The sequence below is a fragment of the Mastigoproctus giganteus genome, chromosome 2 (assembly GCF_048544385.1).
Source record: "Mastigoproctus giganteus isolate SK-2022 chromosome 2, ASM4854438v1, whole genome shotgun sequence".
Lineage (NCBI taxonomy): Eukaryota > Metazoa > Arthropoda > Arachnida > Uropygi > Thelyphonidae > Mastigoproctus > Mastigoproctus giganteus.
Genome location: NC_143576.1, coordinates 27971621 through 27987500, shown reverse-complemented (window position 1 = coordinate 27987500; position 15880 = coordinate 27971621). Strand labels below are relative to the sequence as shown.

Below are 15880 nucleotides of genomic sequence, written 5' to 3'. Positions count from 1 at the left end.
TAGGTAGACAACGAGGCATCCGACAAACTGGTCCGCATTTGAAAAGTGAAACAAAATTAATCTTCTCAACAAAATATATCAAAAATGACGTCATTTTAAAACACTTGATCGAATATAACTGTCAAAACCTACCTTTTGAGTACTGAGAATGCCGTGCGTAGCAGCAGTGGTGCATGATGCAACCAGTACCCCTACAGCACTGCCATGGTGTAATTCGTATGTGTGTCGCATCTACATATTAAATCACTATATCTCAGCTTCTAGCAGTTCCATTTAAAAACCAAAATATTTCTTTCGCCATTCTCTACCGTATTTCATAAAAAATTGATGGAAAAAATTTATAATTCAACAATGTTAGTCTTCGTCATGAAGACTAACAGTGAAACTACAAGTCAGTACCCCCTACAGCGTGGCCATGGTGTAACTCATAAGTGTTGCATTTACATCTTAAATCACTATATCTCAGCTTCTATAAGTCAGATTTTAAAAACCAAAATATTTCTTTTGTCATTCTTTACTGTATTTCATAAAAAAATTAATAATTCAACGTGCCAAAGACCAATAGTGAGAATTTTAAGGCATGTAGAGTGTGTATAGGTGCAATGCAATCACCAAAACCACCTCCATTGAATACAAAGGAGAGATCTGTAAAAACTTTGTAATAAAGTTGTAAAACAATTGTAAAATATTAAACCACTGTAACATTGAAAGAATGAATGTTTCACACGATTCTAAAGAAGTTTCACTTAATTTCTGCTATGCATGCTCAGTGCGCACACAATGGTCTACGGTAGACCATTCCTATTGTCCGACGATTGGTCACTTATACGCATGCATGAAGAACAAACACTACAACATAAGACAAAAGTTTCGGATTAATTGTGAGTTGCTCTATTCCTGTGAACATGATGCCCCGAAAAGTTCTAGTCCAACTTAAGGAATGTAGAGAATAATCCCCCCTCCATCCATTAAACTTTTTTTAGACCCCTAAATTTAACTAATGTCAAGCTACTGGACCAAAGAAAATAATCGGTCCATATTTATTAAGTGGTTTAGACCTTCAAAATTTAATTTTATGTCAATCCACGTAATGGTTTCCTTGCTGCCAGAGGTATGGTGTTCGAAGACAGAAGTCTTGAGCACTGAAGGTTGAGACCGAGGGGTCTGAACACTATGGTTCTGACAGTGGGGAAGATGTCCCACATGTTTTGTAAAATTGATATCACCTTCCCAAAGAATTATTAGCACATTGGACCAGGAGAGTTGGTTGGAAAATAAGCTTCCTATATCTAAAATAAAGGTAATCCCTGTTATTTCATAATATAATAGAATATAGGAATTATTGAGCACTTAATAGCTCTCTATTATCAAAGAATTTTAATATACATGGTGTCTCAAAAATATTGGTACAAACGTTTAGGGGAGGTGGGTAACATCTAAAGGAATGTGAATCGCATAGGAACCTATAACCGGAAATGTCGCCGTAAGTCGGTACACAGCGCTGTTCATCAGTTCACGAGAGGGAAAATTTCTGGTTTACTCATTCAAGTAGTAGTCGCCGCACGAAGAGCATGCATCGATCGATATACAAACTGTGAGCTGGCAGACATGCACCTAGTGTATGGATTAGCAGAGGGCCCACACGACGTGTGCCCCCATGTGGCACAACATCGCTTCGCAATAAATGTGTGGGCAGGTATGGTCGGTGACTGCTTAGTTGGCCCATACCTGTTACCATCCCGCATGAACTCCGCTAAATATCGGATCTTTCTTGAACAAGTTCTACTAGGGTTACTTGACGATGTTCCAGCAAATGTGAGACGTAACATTTGGTTTCAACATGATGGGGCGCCTGCCCATTATGGAAGGTGTGTTCGTGACCATTTGAACATGCGTTTTGGGCATCGATGGATTAGCCGTGGTGGACTCGTTGCCTGGCCCCCACGCTCACCTGATTTATCGAGCCTTGATTTCTTTCTGTGGGGGCCCTCAGATCTATCGTGTATGAATCGCCTGTGGAGATGGAAATGGATCTCGTGGCAAGGCTCGTCTGTGCTGCTGCTACTGTCAAAGAAACTACAGGTGTGTTCGACCGTGTCCGCCAATCCATGCTGCGTCGGTGTCATGCATGCATCGCGTCTCATGGTGGAACCTTTGAGTATCTGTTGTAACGTCATAAAATGCATCCATCTCATACTCCATTGTTAACATTATGTCAAATAAATGTTTGCCACTAATTACTGTCTTGTGTCATTTCTGCTTCTTGTGCCTCTGCTACTACTTTCTTGTGACATTTCCGGTTATGGGTTCCTATGCGATTCACATTCCTTTAGATGTTACCTACCTCCCCTAAACGTTTGTACTAATATTTTTGAGACACCCTGTATATGGTGAGTATAAAGCATAGATTCAGGACAGGGGAGTTAAAGGCCATGCAGGCAGTCAATATGGGAGCCAGTGTAATGTTGAGTCAGTTTGGTGTGATATAATCACTGGGAAAACAAACATGAGAGTAGAAGTGTGTTATAGGCCTAATGACTGTGTTGAGTATCTATATAGACAAAGAGAGTGAGCTAGTAAATCAGAATGTTTTATAATAGGGGATTTTAACTTTACCAATACTGACTGGAACTAATTGGTTGGTTACTTGCAGAGTGTAAAGACATTTCTGGATTTATTGGGTGAGTACCTTCTACAGCAGCAAGAGAGAGAGGCAATAAGAGAAAGCAATGCTCTTCATCTGATTATTATCAATGACTCTTTATGCATTAATAAGCATCTCTAGATACAGAAACTACTAGGTGGCAGGGATCACAGTGTACTGATGTGGTACCTACTTAAAGATTTAACTACTATCAAAGATAAAGGGGATTTTGCTTTTGCAAAGGTGAATACAGTGGTCCTGGACAGGTCTTAAATTCTATTCAGTGGGACCAAATGATGAACTGCAATTCTAATTGGGAAGCATTGAGAGAAGTAATTGTAGAAGCTCCTAGGCTTTTATACCAACTAAGAGATACTGTTTAAGGTTTAGACCTAAATGGATGTCACGTGAACTGATGAGACTAGTAGCAGAGAAGAAAAATACATTTAATGCTTAAAATTATCAGAGGATATAGAAACCTACAGTAAGTATATATTAGTCTGCAATCAAGTCACAAAGGGGAGTTAGGCAAGTAAGGCATATCGCAAAATGTCTCTGGTAAAGAATAGAAAGAAAATTAGTAAAGACTACTGATGTTAATCAAAGAAGGAAAGGGTGACTTATATTGGCTGACAAATTGACTAGATATTTATTCCTTACATTCACACATAAGGAATATTTCGAGGATGGGATGCCAGAAGTATATATACAGTACTGCCATAAATACTGTCACATGTGTTACTGCATGTAGCCACAAAATAAAAAGACATGGGAACTCAAACCTCTGTGGGTTTATTCTTGAACACCCAACAAATGAAGCAACACAACACTCATTCAAAATGCACCCCCCTTGCTTTTTACACAAGACCTCAAACGTTCCGGCCATTCATCAATAGAAGTACACACAACATCCAGCTGGAAATTGGCCACAGTGATCTCTTCAGGCTCTCCAATGTGGCATGCCTTTTACCACAGACCATCCCTTCCAAAATAGCCCACAAACAGTAATCAAGTGGATTTAAGGTCTGGGGTGGCAGGAGGCCATTCATCACGCTTGATGAACTCAGGCACATTCTCTGTCAGCTATGTTTGGGTGATCTTTGCCTTGTGGGCAGGTGCTGTGTCCTGTTGGAAGATCCAGTGCTGACCACTGAAGAGAGTCTGATCGAGGAGTCTCACATGTGGCTCCAGAATATCATTCAGGTACACCCTTGCACTGGTTTTCATCCCCTGAACACAAAAATGCATCTTTGTTACACCTTCATAGGAGACTCCCCACCAAACCATCACTGATGATGGATGATGACCCCTGTCAACCCTTTTAATGGTTTGACATGCCTCTGCAGAGCTATGGGCATACACCTTGTCATTTTGACAGTTGTAACTCTTTTCAATAGTAAAAATCTTTTCATCTGTGAAGAGCATCTGTCAATGCATACCATTCGCGTACCGACACTGCAGTGCCTCTGATCTTTTTTGCCTCCATTCCGTCAGAGCTGGAATTAGGAACTGTCCTGTTCTCCTGCAGTTTGCACTCAATCTCTAGATCGCTTTTGATTATGCGTGACATCGATCTTGGTGATATTCCCATTTCTCTGGGCATGATTTTCTGTTTTTGTAGGAGATTCCTGCGAATTCTGTTCTCCACTGCTTTGATAGCTGTAGGGGCCCTCACAGTTCTTGGGCGGCCAGACCAGGGCCTGTCATCAATTCTCTGTTGTTCATTGTACCTATCAATTGCCCTGTAGACAAATCTTTTGCTTATTCCAAGTGGTTTAAGAAGTTTGAATATTGTAGGTGCATCAGACAGTAGTCCTGTTTTCTTTATCTCCCCATTCCATTTTCACTGGCTTTCTTTACTAGTTGATGATACCCGTTAAAGAAAATCATACATTAGTACTACACAAGATACAAAACCCACAGCTCTGTAATATCATTTTCTATTTTTATGGTAGTCTTACTTTTGTGACAGTATTTAAGGCAGTACTGTGTATATAGAGAAGTGAACTGAGTGGGGAAAAAATTGTTGAAGCTAAAAGTAAATAAGGCATCTGGTATCTGTCCAGTTATATTAAGATAGGCAGCAGAAGAGGTAAGCAAATCTTTAGCCATAATTTGAGAGCATACTTAGATCCAGGGGAGATCCCTATGGATTGTAGATCTGTGAATTTCTCCCCAATTCACAAAGAAAAAGAGGACTAAGGGAATAATTAGAGACTGGTAAGCTTCATTTCTGTTCTAAGGAAAATAACAGAGTGAAGCAATCTAGGCACATCTACACAGCAGTACAGTTACAAAGCAATTGCAGCATGGATTTGTTAACAGGTGATCTTGTTCGACCAATATGACTGGCTACAATGGCACAGTAACAAAGGAACCGGACGTAAAAAATAATTTTGTCATTGTATACTTAGATTTCAGAAAAGCTTTTGATGCTGTTGCACATAAAAGACTGCTGTACAAATGGGAGCAGTGTGGCATAGGGGCAAGTTATCATTATGGATAAAGGGATGGTTGATTGGGGGAAGAGAGAGTGGTTATCGGTGAGCACTGCTTTTCTTGGACAACTGTTATTAGTGGAGTTCCCAGGGTTCAATGCTAGGCCTATTGCTGTTTTCAATACTTATTAATGACATTTAATCATATCAGGCTTAATGGCTAAGTTTGTAGATAATACAAAGGTTGGCTGGTGGTTCATGACAGTACTCAGGGTATGCTTCTGCAACAAGATATAAAAAAATTAGGCAGATGGGCAGAGAAATGGCAACTTAAGTATGGGTAGCAGTAATCCCAGATTAATATACCAACTGTGTAGTACTACACTCAGGGCAGTGGAAAATGAAAAAGACCTGAGGATAATTGTGCAGTAAGACATGAAATTCTCTGAGAAGAGCAGATGGACTGCTAGAGCATCTCATGGGGTATTGTCAGTGATATACAGGAATTTTTCCAGCAGGGATATGGGGGTAATTATTCCACTGTATAAGGCAATCGTTGGGCTTCATCTTAAGTACTGCATACAAGTCTACAAGCCTCATTTTAGGAAGGATGTGGATCAATTGGAATGGGTGAAGAGAAGAGCAATGAGATTAGTGAGGGGAGCAAAAGGGTACTTAACAAGAAAGGCTTCAGTTCTGCAAATTACAGCAGCCAGAAATTATGAACCTGCGAGATCTGACTGAGGTTTTTAAGGCTTTGAATGAATTATTCAAAGCCTTAAAAACCTCAGTTGGATCTTGCAGATTTATAGTTTCTGGCTGCTGTAATTTGCAGAACTGAAGCCTTTCTTGTTAAGTACCCTTTTGCTGCTGCTGTTGTTGTTATTGGGTTTTTAGGAGCATTAGCAACTAAGGCCATATTGCTCCGGGATATGCGGTGGTCATTCCCTGACCTTTCTGCATCCTCCATATTTGGTGGTGATGGGCTCAAATCCCAGTCTAATCAAGAAGCGTGTGCTACGCACTGCTGCTCCTTCCCACCTGGCTACGGAAGCGCCAGCCCCTTCTGCTGCCCTCACTAATCTCATTGCTCTTCTCCCATTCCAACTGATCCACATCCTTCCTAAAATGAGGCTTGTAGACTTGAATGCAGTACTCAAGGTGAAATGTTTATAGCATCCTTACTCTTGATCAGACAACACTTGGAGGTGGGCATAAATTTAAATTGTGGAAGGGTAGTTGCAGGATTGATATGCGCAAATTTTCCTGCAGCTCATGGGTAGATGATTATTGGAATAAACTTCTATCTGGTGATGTGGAAGTGGGTAGATAAATTCAAGAAAGATTAAACAAATTATTAGAGGGGGATGAACAAATGACATTATGCTTTTTTCTGCTGGAGGAAATCTTAATTGGAGATTCAATTCTAAGGGAGACAGGGAATATATTCTGCAAGAAAGTTATGGCATAAAAGAGTATCTATAGGGATCAAAAAATTATGATATAACAATTTATCAGTTTTGTAATGGTAAACTGTAAATATTCTTGTAGTGTATCCTTGTGTATCTATTCTATCACTAAAAAAAAACTGTCTCTCCTGTTAACAAGCACAGATTAAGATAGCAAAAATTCTACTCCACGTACTTTGCATCATCTCTTGATACATAAGACTCTTTATGTACTCCTTCCTATTGTCTCTGGGCAGAATTGCAAACACTTTCAAATTTAATCCTGACTTGAAACTTTTTTCAACGTTACCCAGTATTTGTTAAATAAATCTTTAGATGTCCTACTCTTAATATCATTAGGACTGCCCCATACAACAGTGTCACCTTTTGCACCCTTAAAAGATGATAGCTGCTCTCTAACATCAACTTTTATTCCTGATAAGTATACCCTAGTCCTATTCTACCTATCCTTTTTACAAATACATTTCCTGTTTCCCTGACAACAGATTCACCCCAATAGCTACTATTGTAGCCATTGCAGGTAGTAAAGAACCAGTGCTTTCTGACATGTAATGAATTACATGGCAGAAAGCACTTTGAATTGATTTCAAATTTTGTGGTGTCGTGCAATGCACAAGTACAATCCCAGCAACATGACGAATGATGCTTGCGTGCAGTAGTAATTGATGCTTTACATGCAATTTCAAGAAGGATTTCAGTGTATCTGGTTATTATTAAATAACCAGATACACTAATATAATCCTGTCCTGGGATTATAATAATACCATAATCCTATCCTGGGCCACAACTTTAATAGTGCACATATGAACAGAAATGAAGAATTAACAAAACTGTACGAAAGAAAGAATTCATTACCTCTGATGTGTCAGTGGTCATGTAATTATTGAGAAAAAGGTAGAACCACATAAGTTTCTGTAGATGATAAAACCAGACTCTGGCTAAATTCTGTACTTTATGCTTTTTGTCAGGGGATGCAGGCCTTTAAAAATTAAACTAAAGAAGTTTGGATTAGAGTAGTCTAAGATATGCACATGTGGTGATACTAAGACTACTACTTAGTAGGAGGAAAAAGTGACAGAAAACAGACAAAATTTGAGAGTTCTTAGCAAGAGAAAACAGGAGGAAAGCAGGAGTTTTTTTGGAAAAAAAAAAAAAGAACAGCCATGAGAAGAACAGGTCTGAAAATATACTGTACTGGTAAACCAGTACAGTATGCTTTCAAACAATAGCTGAACTAAGAGTTTTCTGCCTGTGGGTTTGTTTAGAATGTCTGTTAAACAGTAATTGATTACAACTGCGTCAAGAAAGATACTGTTGCCTACTTTGCCCTCTTCAGAAATGTTGAGACAAATTTTGTTTATAACAATAGCCTACTGTCTAAGCATTTCCAGAGCTACACCAGAAAGAGATTTGAAATCATCCCCCTTCCCCATTTCACCTGGTTGAATATCTGTTCCCAGTTAGCACTGCTATGAAGTATTGTTATAATGGAAAGCATGACTTTGGATAATATGTTATATTTAAAGCTTCCTTGCACACTGGTTAGTTCCCCAACCAAGGACTACTGTATATTATTTCTTTTGTAATAGCATCTGGTAAGTTCTCAAACTGAAACTGCTAGAAATGATGCTGTAGAACACCTATTGTTTCATCTATTTCTTTATCTTTAAATACACTAAACAGTGCTGGAAACTTGTTCACAAAAAACTTCAAAATGAAGTTTTTTGTGAAAATGATGCACTATCACTTGGATGAAATTTGTATTACCTCAGCATTTGTAAGAACATTTTTAGTGGGAACTATGCACCATGTGGTCACATGTGACAAATTACTTCCTCACTGAACAAAAAAAACAATATTTTCTCCTTTTGTTTTAGACTATCCATGACTGTGGCAATAAAAATTCCTGTTATTAGGTCAAAATCATTCTTCTAACTTTATTTATTTTGGTATGAACTAAAATGCTTAAATGTTTATAGCATTTAAGCCTTTGAAGTGCAGCATTATTTTCACTGTCTTCTCCATGCAGTCAGCTCTATCAATCAAAAAAATTAAGAGTTGAAATGTATTGTTCAAAAATCATTTATTTTCATGTTTAACTGAGATGATATATAAAACAGAATGACAAAACAGTTTACAAGTTCTAATGTAATATTTCTTCCTGGAAGAAAATATTCACAAACCTTCCAACCAGATAATTGACCACGTTTTCTACTTTAGAGTCGCCACTTTGATTTCCTTGCATGTCCTTTTGTGGATGAGCAGAGATGCATCATCTGCAAAAATCTCTTCCTGCTAAATACATTTTTCTGAAAATTTCGACTCTCTGTTTAATTCTTCGGACATATTTCTTCAAATCATTTTTTTCATTTAGTTTCATTTTAATAACAACTCAAAAAAACTCCTTTAGTTTGTTTAGTGAAGCCACCCCATATGAAACAGTCGGACCCTATCTTATTTATAAGTTTGCTTTTTCCCCCCTCAGTTTCTTCAGTATAACAATTTCTTAATTTTGCCATCAGAAAGGCCCTTTAGTAGATCTTGATTGCATGTCTAAATATTTCACTATAATGCAGCGTATGAGTTACTTTGTGACATTACACAGAGAAAAAAAAAAGCTGCCCGTTGTTAATAAATGAATATATACATACTTTTTTTTTTTTAATGAAAACCACAAACACAAGAGGTATTAGAACCTATAGTACTTAGTACCATGCTTGGGTTGGAGGTTGAGAGGACGAAAGAAGATATTTGTTGATATTAGACTTGAATTCTGTAGACAATCACCAAGTTGTGATCTGAGGTGCCTAAAGGACTATTTACTTCAACCATGTACTCAGAAGGGTTGTTTGTGAGAAAAAGATCAAACGTGTCGGCTGTATGGTTAGGATTGTCCGATATCCTTGTAGGTAAATGAACAATCTGTGCAAGGTCATTAGTAATTGCAAAAGCCTCAGTATCTCGACCAACTTGGTCGGTGTGACTAGAAAACAGAAGCCAGCTGGAGTTGTGAACATTAAAATCACCAAGGAAAATTACCTCAATGTTAGGAAAGTTTGACTAAAGAAAGTCAAGTTGCTTGTTTGTTTGTTATTTGATTTTAAGGAGCATTAGCAGCTAAGGCCATATTGCTCCGGGAATATGCGGTGGTCGTTCCCTGACCTTTCCGCATCCTTCGTATTTGGTGGTGACGGGCTCGAACCCCGGTCTAATCAAGAAGCGTGTGTTACGCACTGCTGCTCCTTCCCACCTGGCTACAGAGGCGCCAAGTCAAGTTGCAAAGAGAGGAAGTCAAAGAGCTCCAAGTGATTAGTGGAGTTGGGAAAATGGTAGACAACAGATGAATTTGACACAATGAGGTAGAGAGATTTTAAGCCAGAGAAGATCGAAAAGAGGAGATTCCAAATTACCAGGTCTCTGACAGGGAATATTGGAATGGACATATGCACAAGTACCACCTTTGAGGTGAAAGAAATCATACAGTGAATAATTTGGGCATCTGAGATGAGCCGTATTTGAATCAACACTGAGATTCTGTCAGAAAAAGTACATGGGATTTGGCAGACTGCAAGTGGAAATGGACATCGTTGAGGTTAGAATTGAGACCACGTATATTTGTGAAATGAACTAGGAAGTGTTTGGGAGGTTTAGATCTTTTTGCAGATAAGCTTACTCTATTAGTTTGACAATTTATGGTGTATTCAATAGTAAGAAAAGGTGGGGTTTTTTAAGATTATTTATATGAAGTAAAAATGGATGGCAGTACAGCAGGAAAACAGATTTTATAATTGGAAATGCCAACAGTCACACCAGTTTCTACACTGGGCTTGAAAAAAGACAGGGGGAAAAAATGCATGCTGTTAACTATTGAATATGAACATTGATTTAGTTTTTCACTGTTTATAGGAAGTATAAATATATTCCAGTACAGTAATTGAGCCAGCACAGTAGGAAAACAAATTTCACAATTTGAATGCCAATGGTTGCACAAGTTTTTTACTCACCTTTATTTGGTTTTCTGCAGTCTTCATTTCACAAATGAAATAAGTGAGTAAGGAAATTCTCACAATATCAAGTTCTTTAAGAATCTACATCCCAGTCTGTGTAGGAATAAGGTATTCTGCTGAGAAATGTATGCACCACAAGTAGATGCCTGAGACAGAACTGCCAGCACAAGGAGCCACCCGTGACAATCACAACAATGCTGACAGTACCATGAACTGCCAGGAAATATCAGGAGGAAACTGAAGATACTGCTTATATGGATGCAGAAGTGGGAATGGGCACCCACCCAGATTCAGGAACATTCTTTCCCACTCCCACCAAAACAGATTCGTTCATTCTGTTCCTCACATAGCACAATCCTTCATATGAAAACTATGAGCTGTGTAAGCTAGCCATGTACCTACAATACTGCACACATCTTCCACCTACATTCACAGCTGACTTCCAAAGCATTTCAAGATCCTCACCTCTAGATCACAAGAGCCTGATTTACCATAGAGTCATATTCTACCACAAGGGACCTCCAATTTTCTAAATTAGTAGACCTACTGCCCAGAAGAGATGAGGATTTGAATGCAACTACAAAACACGAATTAATGACTCCAGCAAGCCAAGTTTTCAGAATTCTAGCTAAGCCAGTTCATAAACCATTGTGTACTCCACTACCATTCCCAGGCGTCCAGATGCAGAAGCCTCCTTCACCTATCAAATACAGCAGTGGCAAAGTCCTGGAAATCCAAGAAGTTATCTTGTGTTTCCCCTAGAATTGTTTCACAGCCTTCTACTATAATGTTGAGATCACTCACCTGAGATAACAATTCAACTCTTAAATCATTATATTCCCATGACTCCATTTCACCACAATGACAACTAGTTCTTTCAAGTCATGCAACTGTGCATTAATTGAACCATGACCAGTTAATAAGAACATAGCCTGTAAGTTTGATGCAAACCATTTAGATTGTATCAATGCTGCATGTTTTACATTCGGAAAAAATTTTTGGGTAGTCACTCCTTTATCACACACTCTCCAGTGCTCCTGCCAGATCTCTCTCCGTGGATAAGATGTCCACTTCTGTATTCAGAAAAAGAGCTCGTAATAACATAGTGCACAGAATAAGCTAACCCATTGTACAGGTCAATTCCCTCCAAATGTAGATCAATAAGTAATTTTACAGTTTACACATGTAAATCTGGAGTCGACACAGTTCTGCATGCCATGCACATCCTGAGTAGATTTATCCTTTGAACTGAAATGAGCTTCCTAGAAACACTGACCATTGGGATAAACACACATTTACGTAGTAAGTTTAACTCTTTTCCTTTTATTCTCCAGTGAACCTTAGTGATCCAGGTGATCATCCCAATAAATTTTCTTGCCTTATCAGATACATATGCAATGTGCGAGTGGAACATTAAAGAACCATCAAGCATAATTCCCAGATAATTTAATTGCCTTGCTGAAGTAGACTCAACCCATTCATTCTCACAATTGGGGGTCTTCCACTTGACAAACAGCCTTTAAAAACCACTGTCCTTGTTTTAGTTCCTGACACAGTTAATTTGCATAACAAACACCACTTCCTAAGTTCAGGTAAAATGTTTGTGGCCTGGCTTCTAGTTGTATCTGTCAATTCCCTCAATAAACAGCACGAGGTCATCAGCCTATGCCACCATTGCTGTATGCTTAAAGTCCTTATGCAACCAATCCTCCAGAACAAGGTTTCACTTTAGGAGTGGTACTAGTAGTAGTGTCATGTGATGCAAGAAAACAAGTGTATGAGCTTATGAAGCATCAGCAATAAAAAAAAAAAATCACGCCATTCCCTCCAAATGCCTGTCCAGTTCCTCCTTAAATTTATTTAACCTATCAACTTCCACAACGACAGATGGAAGTTTGTTCCAGCAATTAACCACCCGCTGGCTAAAGGCAAATTTCCGCACATCTATTCTACATCTGTCTTTTCTTAATTTGAATTTATGCCCCTTAGGTTCGTAATCTGAACAAGTGGAAGGATCCCATTAGTATTCAGCGTGCTCAACCCATTCAAGGCCTATTTGTACCCATTCAGGGGTACAAAGTCAGATCCCTGTGGGCATCCCCTGGTCACTTCTCATACAGTCGAATCAACTGATCACTTGATGGAAAGTAGTTATTCACCACTCTAAAGATCTTATTTCGGCAGCCTCCTAGTTGCAACATTACAAGTACACTGTCCCATTGAATGAAGTCAAAAGCTACCTGAAAATCAATAAAGACTCCAAGGCCATACTATTCGACCCTAATGTGTGGTTCTGCAACGTTAGAAGTGCATCCTCTGTCCTCTGACCTCGAGTGAATCCATATTGTTTCCCAGGCCAATGTAGGTTTCTTTCTGAACAATCTATGATCCTTCTTGCAAGCGTTTTCTTAAAAACCTTTTCTAATCAAGAAAGGAGGGCAATAGGTTGATAAGATTGAGAATCATTTTTTTGCCTCAGATGGTGCCTTCAATAGGAGCCTTAGTAAAGCACTCTTCCATGGTGATGGAAAAATCCCTTCTTGTAGACAGCTATTGATGACCTCAAGAATCTGCGGAACCAACTGATGAGCCCATTTAATGACCTCTCTTTCAATGAGGTCCACCCCCTCCCAGGCATTTATTAATCCTTATTCAGTGCACTGCATACATACGCAGAGGAATGGATCCAAATTGAGCAGGATCTTCACCCGGTACTCCAACATAAACATGATTCAGCCTTTTCATCAACACATATGTTTCTTCATCTTGAACAGAGGCAGCATCCCCAATCAGATGATCCAAGATCGAAGACATATTTTCCCTCCATGTTGTACTTCCTCCTCAATACTTCCAATAGCATATGCTGTACCCCCATTTCATATTTGGGTCTTGCCAGTACACAGCTTATATACAATCTCCCACAGGTTCTTATTAATCTCTAAGCGATTAATTTTGATTTTGCTATCCTGCACATGTATGCATTCTACAGCCTGAAGTGCATTAACCTTATCCTTAACTCACCCAACCACCATTTAACAGGGATCTTTTTACAGTTCTTTTATTTCACAGATGCACAGGAAGCCCCAAAAAGAGAATGCTGTAATTCATGGTGAGAATGTAATAATTCTACGGCATCCTCCCTGACACAAATACATTCCTCAAATCTATCCCACCTTGCATAGTTGACCCACAAATCGTTGCAGCTGTTCCTGGGATGGAGTTAGTCCTGGCATGCCCCTGACAGAGAAGTCAATGGTCCGATGATCACTATAGATCCAGTCTTCTCTTATTCGCTAGTCACTCATGATACTAGTGCACTTATGTTAGAAACTGTTAAGTTGATGTTCGATTCTCCATTAACCATAAATCCATCACAAATATTAAATTTCTACCTAAGAGACTCTGAACCAGTTCCATATACCTAATGCAGATATTAATATTTGCTGAGTGATTACAATACACACAGCAGAGATAAAGTGAGGCAGGATCTGACTCCACTCCTATGCATACCATCTGAGAAGAGCATAATGAATTTATAAATTCATTATGCTCTTCTCAGATGGTAACTATGTCCTTATTAAGCACCACAATCACAGCTTATAATTCTGGTTCATCTGTGCAAAATATGTGGGTTGAGAGTAAGTATCCTACAGGCTGACCTTTCACTGAGTAGCTTTCCTGTGTGCACGCTATATTAATTTGCTCCCTGTTGCACACTGGTCTGATTTCATCAGCTACTGCTCTTGATCTCTGGGCATTAATCTGCAGTATATGTAGGTTGCCATTTGATTGTGCGCTCTACTAATTAACAAATAAGTAATTGTTAACTGCCATTAACATTATCTAATTACCCCCAGGGGCTCACATCTAGTGAGTATGGGCTTGGCACACCCAGGGTCCTGAGCTGGATATCATCATTCTTCTCTTTCTTGGTGATTCCTTTCTACTTGCCCTCTCTCAGGATAATAGGGAATTTTTTTTTTTTTGCCTGGTGGTGCAGCATAAGCCTCAGGCTTCCTTGCACCATATGGCTAATAATAATAATAACTGCCATGCTCTTAAATTTTGGAAATGGAAATGCTGATGTTATCACTGCCACAACATCTGACTGCAAGAGAACTAAAAAAAAAAAAAAAAAAAAAAAACTCGCCTGTTTTAATAATTGAATATAAACATGAATAAACATGATCTAGCTATTCAGGTTTGTTTTTATGAAATGTAAATAGATGATAATACAATAATTGCACCAGAACAACTAGAAAACAAATTTGTAATTGGAAATACCGACATGTGCACTGAATGCCACATTAGACTGGAAGTGTAATTTTACAATGTTGCAGTGGGCACAGCATTGGACTGCAAAGGGTTAAGCAATTCCAAGGCCATGCACTACTTAACTAAGCAACCATCATTCTCAGCCATTCAGCAGAGATGATTAAAAGCAATGGCTCATACCAATCTGGATATCATAAGGGCATGCAAAATGTAAGGTCATGTAAGTTATGTGCCAGGATTTTGTGCAGTAAGATATGAAGATCTATGAACAGTGCAGACAGGCTGCTAGAGCAGGTCATGGAGTCAATGATATATAGGAATTTTTCCAGCAGAGAAAAAAAGGTGATTATACCTTTGTACAAGGCAATGGTCAGGCCACACCTTGAGTAGTGCAAACAGGTCTGGAGACCTCATTTTAGGAAGGATGTAGAGTTCCTAGAATGAATACAAAGGAGGACAACAAGATTGGTGAGAGGAACAAAGGGGTGCTCTTACAAAGAAAGGCTTAAGCTCTACAAGTTGTAGCATCTAGAGACTAGGTATCTGCAAGGTGATCTGAGTGAGGTGTATAGGGCCTTGAATAGTTTGAGCAGACTAAATGCTGATGGAATTCTTCTGCTTGCTCAGATTACGAACCTGAGGGCATAGATGCAAATTGAGGAAAGCAGTTGCAGAATAGATGTGCAGAAGTTTGTCTTTAGCCAGCAGGTAGTTGATTGCTGGAACACTCTTCCATCTGTTGTTGTAAATAAATTTAAGGCAGAACTAGACAAACATTTGGAGTGACCAGATGGATGAAATGGGAAGGTTTTTTTTTTTTTTTTGGCTGATGCTGTATCAGCTTGCTTTCTTGCATCATATGCCTCAACTAATGCTAATAACTTATCACTTTGTACTCCAAAAGGGAACGTTACATTACTAGAGCTGGATCATGAAATCACAACTTGTGATTTTGTCACAGCTATAGGAGTGTCATAGTTGAAACCATTTATGAACTTTGACATTTCTTCAATTAGTACATTTCCTTGTGTAGAAGGAAATGTACTA

The 15880-nt window shown here is 38.8% G+C and overlaps 1 protein-coding gene across 5 annotated transcripts in view; it reads right to left on the bottom strand.

Annotated features, from left to right (window-relative positions):
* The window catches only part of LOC150089235 (angiogenic factor with G patch and FHA domains 1), a 262222-nt gene that overhangs the window by 101894 nt on the left and 144448 nt on the right, over nt 1–15880 (bottom strand). The gene's annotated exons all lie outside the window — the stretch shown is intronic.